Below are 7,020 nucleotides of genomic sequence, written 5' to 3'. Positions count from 1 at the left end.
ACCTTCAGCTTACCGGACAAGGACAGAAAGTTCTTTTATTTGATGTTTGACTCCTTGGAAGAAAACAGTTTCTCCTCTACTTGAAACTCTTGAAAGAACAAAGGGGATGGAAAATACATGGTCTCTGCAGGGAAATCCCTGCTTCTCTTTCAAATTATTTTGTGTGATAGGCCAAGTTCATTGTGGTTCAGTTGTATTATGTAGGGGGTGGATCTGGCTACTTCTGTTGGAAGAAAAAGAGTGTAAAACCAATTTGTACAGTTTGTTGGTTTTTGGTCCTGTTTTCAGAAACAGTGTCTTTCATGATTTTAACAGATGATGATAAAGGTTTGAAGCCAAACTGATCGTGAAGGTTACAAATGGGGTCAATTTCCATCTCTTGTGGTAAGTGAGCCTATTCACTGTCTGTTCCAAAGTAGTGAAAGATTAAACTTGGGAGAAATCAATATATGACTTCTAGAGAGTATGTGAACTGAAAGAAACATCTCTTTTCCCTCTTATATGAAATTTGCTCTTGAGTGTGATAGAGATGACCTGTGTAATTTGTTATAATGATGGTGGGATCCAAACACAAAATTTTGCAAATTGGCAAATATGCAACAGGAACAGGACAAACTAATGTATTTATTGATGATATGTGCCCTGTGAAAATGCTACTATCAATTGCACAGTGCAAAATATTCTTGAGCAATATCCAGGAGTACCATATATAGCATTGATAAAAATACATCACTGGGGTTTCTTACTTTAGCCACTGTAGTAATGCAAAAAACAGACGTGGTGCTAAGGTAGGTGTGGGGGGAGTGGTGTCCTTCACCTGGTGTAGAGGAGTCTTTGGGGATGTACAGCACTGCTGACTGTCAGATTGCACTGTGTCCAGTGGGAATAGGTTGCTATGGGCAGCATACAACTTTTGAGGCATGAGCTCCACTACACACACCTGAGTGGGAGGCAAGAGTATGAAGATGGAAAATTATATTTTAAAAAATTAATCAAAGACGTGTGAGCTGTATTCAGCCTGTTCACAATGGTATTTCTGATGTGACTTACCATTGTCAGTGATTAGAATGTTTCTCCAGAGAGCTGGAGACCTGCTTGCTGTGTCTCAGACTGAAAGCACATTCTTTAACTCCTGCTATAGGGGAAGTGGAGAAGAAGTAAGGATATGCTTTCCACTATCCAGCTGAAACTAAAATAATGTATAGCAAGGAAAGGTTTTCTCCTCTGCCCTTCTGAATAACACACAATCACTGAAGAGGAACATTTATAATACCTAGACTGAGCACTCACTAAGCATCAGGTTCTCCCTGACATCTGGGTCTGACATCCTGGGTAACTGGTGATCTGTACCACTTATCAATCTTTTCAATTCAGACACTGCAGATGGTGCAGCAACTTTGGAAGAAAAAAAGCCTATGTTCCTGCCTTGTACTCTCAACTCCCCTCTTACCATGCCTCCTTCAGTCTTCTTTATGTTTTTTTCTTTCTTTTTCCCTTTTTTCTGTGACATTCCCTGTGGTGAGCTGATGATGGTGGAACTAGCTAAGAAAACTTTATGTAAAGATTTAAGAAAAACTTGCTTCTGGTAGAACACTTTGTCTCAGGAAAACCTTTTTCTTGATCTCCACAAACCTGATTGTAGGGTGATTTAGCTGCATTTTCTATGCTTTGCTGTAGCAAACTTGTGTCATATACAGATAGTCTCAAATTTCTAGGCTGTAGCCTTACTGCTCTGGATTATAAATTTGAATGGACAAAGTACCAGTTGAGATTACAGCACCATTGCCTGATGGGTTCACATTTGCCTTTGTTGCTCAAAAATAGACTTTTGTATTATGCATTAGCACACAGTATTTACCCCTAGCCTCAAATGACTTACAGCACTACAGCTGCACACCACTGCTACATAGTGTTGCTTGAGAGGAAAGGATGGAATTTCCTGCCTTGTCTCAGACCATAGATCATCAGTCTTTACCACTTCTGGCAGCCATGACCTTTGGAATTCAGATAATTGCAATGAAGGGGTGTCAAATTACTTCAATCAAAGGTGAGGTTGTTGTTTCAGCAAGTCTCTCTCCACGGCTGATTCTCTCTTTCATCTATCATCACTCTCCTATGAGAGAGACTTCTGAGCCATATCACATTTTGATATCTGATCAGCAGCCTACAGAATGCTGCAAGAGGTTTGTTTTGTGCTGCTGAAGTTCAGTTCAACATGCAAAATGACTCAGGAAGAATAGCTGGCAATGGGACCGCAGTTTGTATGGCTTCTGCCATCTTTAGCAGGAGGCTTAGCAAAGGCTGAGTTGTTCTTTCTTTGTCTTCACCACCCTTAGGAAAAGAATCTGTTTCCTCTCTTTGTAGAACTAAAAGACTCCAAGGAATGTTGAACCTTAAACTTTCTTTAATAGAGAGGAAAGGCTTCCAGATTTGGATAATTTGCCTTGGAAGCATGAGGGCTTAAGCTGATACTTCAAACTCGTGTGAGAAAGTGCAGTGTTTACAGTATCTGTATTACATGATGTAATGTGTTGATCAATCTCTAATGTGGAACAGCATAAGAGCACTGTAATCAGAGGAAGTAGCCATCATTTTATGCTTTAAAAGAGAAGATACTACCTTCTCAAATTCAAAGTCTAGGATGAGAGATCTTTAGCCGTGCAATGCCTGAACATATTTGGACCTTGTGTGACAAACCCTGTGGTCAGGCATGGTGACACATTGTTTTCAAGGTAAAATGTGCATGTACAATATTTGCTGCTTGGGGTTCTAACAGTTCAAAAAACATTCTTGGAGGGTAACAAGATTTTCTGGAAGTGAGCCGCTTTTGAATGCTATTGCCAGCACGTCTGCCTACTCTGGGTAGCATCAGAAACTCTGCTGAAAAATTAAACAAACATAGTTCTTGGCATCTAAACAGATGGGAAAGGACATGCTGACTCCCAAGTCTTTAGCTGAGGAGGTAGTCTGTTTCTCATTGTTACCACTGTGCAGTGAGGAATTGCAAAACACCCACATAGATTTTCAGACCTGCTAGCTGCACTTAACCTTTAATCCTGCAAGTACTCAGCCATAAGCATATAATTTTAAACGTCTGAGTAGTCCAACTGACTCCAATGGGAATACATGCTGAATGAAGTTAAACGTTTGCATAAATGTTTTCAGGATCAGGATCTTTCACTACAAACACAATTCTAGCACTGCAAACACAAATTGGGCTTGGGCTGAGTCAAGTTTTCAAAACATTAGTAGACCTATATCCTCTGTAGATGTATTTTAAATTTCATGTTAACATGTGATTTCTCTGTTATAAAACACCCTACATTAGGCTAATAAGTAACCTTTCTCATGAGAGAGGAGAAATTACTTACTTTGTGACATAACTGCATAGGTTTGAAAGAAGGTAATATGAACTGGATCAGCTACGTTTTAGCTTCCATGTATCAAAAAGGTCGAGAGATCTTGATCAGTTATATTTTTGCCTTTTAAAGTTTCAAAGACCTATTTTCTGCGTTTTAGACCTGGTCTGCAAATCCCTCCTTCTGTCTTTGCAAGGACAAGATTGCTTGCATGAGTAAGAGATTGACTCGTTTATTCCTGAAGGGGAGGACTGCTTTCCATTCACACTGCCAAAGGATTTGTTCAGCTTTGACTAGATCAGGTAACTGCAGAAGAGGATGAGCGACTTCTGTGTTGTCTAAATTACTCTGGTCATGGTTATGACTGGTTTTGTACCCTCTCTCATATGAGTTCAGTGAAGTTCCCTCTGGTTTACACCCTAGCTCACTAGATCAGAAATTTTTCCCTCAAATCTAGGTGTCTGCATTGCAGATCAAAGGCAAAGTTTTGGTGATTCCTTCTGCAAATTTCACTCCTATTTGTACTCTCACATGCTTGATCTCTCTTGTTTAAAGGGCTGTGCTTGATACAGAAGCATTTATATTCTGTGAATCATTCTAGCGGTGCTGCTTTTAAAATATGCTAATATTTTCTTTTGAAACGCACTGGAAAAAATAATTTTAAAATATCTTACATTTTTCTTGAATTCCTTCCTTTAATTGAAGTGCATTTTTTTCCCCCAGTTTTTCTTTCCTGACTAAACATGTTAGGGCTTTTGAGGTAAAGAGATATTTGTATGCAAATGCATTGTAATAGAACAGGCAGCTTTTCCTAGAGTTAAATCAACGTAACATTTTCCATTCTAAACCTCTGTGTTTTCTGTGGTCTCTGAAATATAAATGATTCAGAATGAAATCTGCTGGATTGGGACTTAGTCCAAATGTGAATATTTTGCAAAGACTTGAACAAAACTGGTTCAGCCAGTTCAGAATATCAGGAGAGTGGGGGGAAAAAAGCATTTCTTGATCTAAATAGACTCTTACAACCTTTTTTGAGCATTTCTGTAACTTTATCAGCAGAAGGCTTAAAAATGAACTCTGACATGGAAATAGCCTTCCTTGAAGTAGGCATGTATTTGCTTGTTTGAGAAGAAATTAGTTTTGATTTGAATGAGTTATAAACCTTTGAGAACTGTGGTTGAGCATGTGCAGTGGATTATTTCGATAAGCTTGTGAAGTGTGCAGCTACAAAAGAATTTTCTGTACATGCATGGCTGGCTAATTTTGCTGGAAAGGGAAAAATCTATCTAAGCACATTGCTAAAATCAGTGAAAATACCTGGGGCTGCAGGGAGACCTTTGAAGACCATCCCAAGATCTTTAAGGCTATGAAAAGGACAAGGTAAGTTCCTTTAGGCTTTGCAGGTGTTTAAAGACTAAGCGGTGGTCTGCATATTTTGTAAAGTTAAATGGGATTATGGCTTCACTTAGCACATGAAAGTGTATGATGTTTTCTGTGGGGACATATGTCATGCAAAGCACCCTTTCCCTCAGCAGATCTGCCCAGTGAAGAAATCCTCCAGCAGCAGGGAAGCTGTTTCTCCATCTTATTGTAGAGCTCAAGAGGCAGGACTTTATCAGGATGTTCACAAGCTTGGGTAGTTGAGCGCTCTGATTTATATAGAAAACCTTGCTAATGGAAATTTAGCTTTGGAGTGAGCTGTGGTACGTGTGTATGTGTGTGCGTGTGTCTTTTTAGATGCAAGCACAGTCAGTGATTTTGCAGGAACTGCTCTCACTTGCAACAAACACACCCTGGATAAATCAAAAATCCTCATCTAGAACATCTGTGTGTCTCCTGGATGCCCATACTCTCCAGTGTATGTCACTTCAAATAGATGCTAGCTATTTGATTCTAAAACTTGTATTTTGCCTGAATTGAGTGTCTGTCTCCAACTCCCTCCAAAACCAAATTCATAATGCTCAGTTTACTGAAAGATTCATTTGGTCTGAAAAAGATAGATCTCTTTGTTTTACACTCCCTGAATGGATATTTATTTGGGATTCCTTCATTTGTCTTTTTAGCCATGCTATCTCTCCACCAGTGCTCTGGCAGGTGGGAAGGTATGCAGTTCTTCCCTGAAATCTTTGCATGCCAGACAACTTCTGCCCAGGCAGTGCCAACGCTGACACAATTCACCTTCTTGACAAGACTGTCAGTGGAATGACTGTGCTGGTGAGCAGGTGAGTTTTTGATGCCATTTCCTTTCGCTGATGGATCTTTTCCTGCTTATGCAACAGAATTTATGCCAGACCCCCGGGCCACATCCCAGCCCAGCTTGGAAAGCAGTCTGCTGCAGAGGCTCTGTAGCCACTGGTGTGGCTGGACTGGCAGAGGCCTGACATTGGTATGGAGACAAGGAGAAATGTGGGGTACAGTCAGAACATGTGGGAGTAAAACAGTCTATTGATAAAATACAGTGAGATGACAGAAAGAAAAACATTTCAAACCCAGGAATTTTCTCCTTTGAGTGATATTATGCCTCTGAAATAGAGGTGCTTTCTAACTGTTAGAGAATGTGTCTCTTGTTAGTTTTGTGTTCTCATTTCTTGATGTCTCACAGTGGGATGAGATAGTAGCAAATGCTGAACAACAGGAAACTCATTGGTGTGGAAAAACAGCAGCATGAGCTGTGCACATGCGAGTCAGTGAACTAGCAGCACTGTACTGTCTGTCCTGGGGTGTTCAAGGGTGGAACTGGGTAAGTAGAAAGATGATTTTACCAGGCAATGACCACATATCACCAGACCAGCCTCTAAGAGCAGAGGCTTATGTGGGTCAACCTTCTGGGAAGATCCAGGCAGAATCCTACAGAGATCCCTCTAGGCCTGCATTAGTGGTGCCCATGCTTCCAGACTGGGCACTGCTGTAGTGGTGACTTCAGTAGTGCAAGCGGAGCAGGTGTGTGACTTCAGTGGGATGGTGGGGTGTTAGGTCTTTGATGTGTCCCATAGGGCCATGGAAAAACGTCTTAAATAATGTCATCCAGAAGGCAGTGGACATGCCCTGACATGACTTTGCCTTCTGACCTTTGAGGTACAATGAAGATCTGATTCACTACCTGGCTCCAGTGGCTTCAGGGACACCACCTTCATAAAGCACGTTTTCCATTCTGCAAAGAGACAGAGACACGACTTGTCTCGTGGCCAGTCTGGAGTTTCTGGGGGCCTGGGAGCCTCTATGTAATCATCCAGTATGGGTGGGGGAGCGAGACAACTCCAAAGAAGTGAGACCCACACACCTGCGCTGTACTACGGTCCTTGGAGGTTGCACTGAACGAGGGCGCAGCCACTACCAAACGCTGTGAGCCCGAGTACCCCTCATCTCCGAGGTGCCGCTGCGGCACTGCCCATGGCCCAGCTGCACAGGGAGCCCGCGCACCGCTGCAGGAGCGCGGGCACGGACACTTCGGGCTGAGGCAGGAGGGGGTGCGAGGTGCGGACCGGGGCCAGCCCTCGGTCCGTGGTACCGGCAGTCTCTGTGTGATCGGCCAATATGAGCGGGGAGGGAGCGGGACAACTCCGAGGAGGAGAGACCCGCACAGCCGCGCAGTCCCGCGGTGCCCCGCCGTCTCAGGGCGGGGAGCGGCCACCCCCCTGCTGCCCCACGGGCCGACTCAGGC

The sequence above is a fragment of the Corvus kubaryi genome, unplaced genomic scaffold (assembly GCF_017639235.1).
Source record: "Corvus kubaryi isolate FWS band 111438036 unplaced genomic scaffold, C.kubaryi_AGA036_p1.0 37266, whole genome shotgun sequence".
In the NCBI taxonomy this organism is placed as follows: Eukaryota; Metazoa; Chordata; class Aves; order Passeriformes; family Corvidae; genus Corvus; species Corvus kubaryi.
This window is presented reverse-complemented; position numbering follows the sequence as displayed.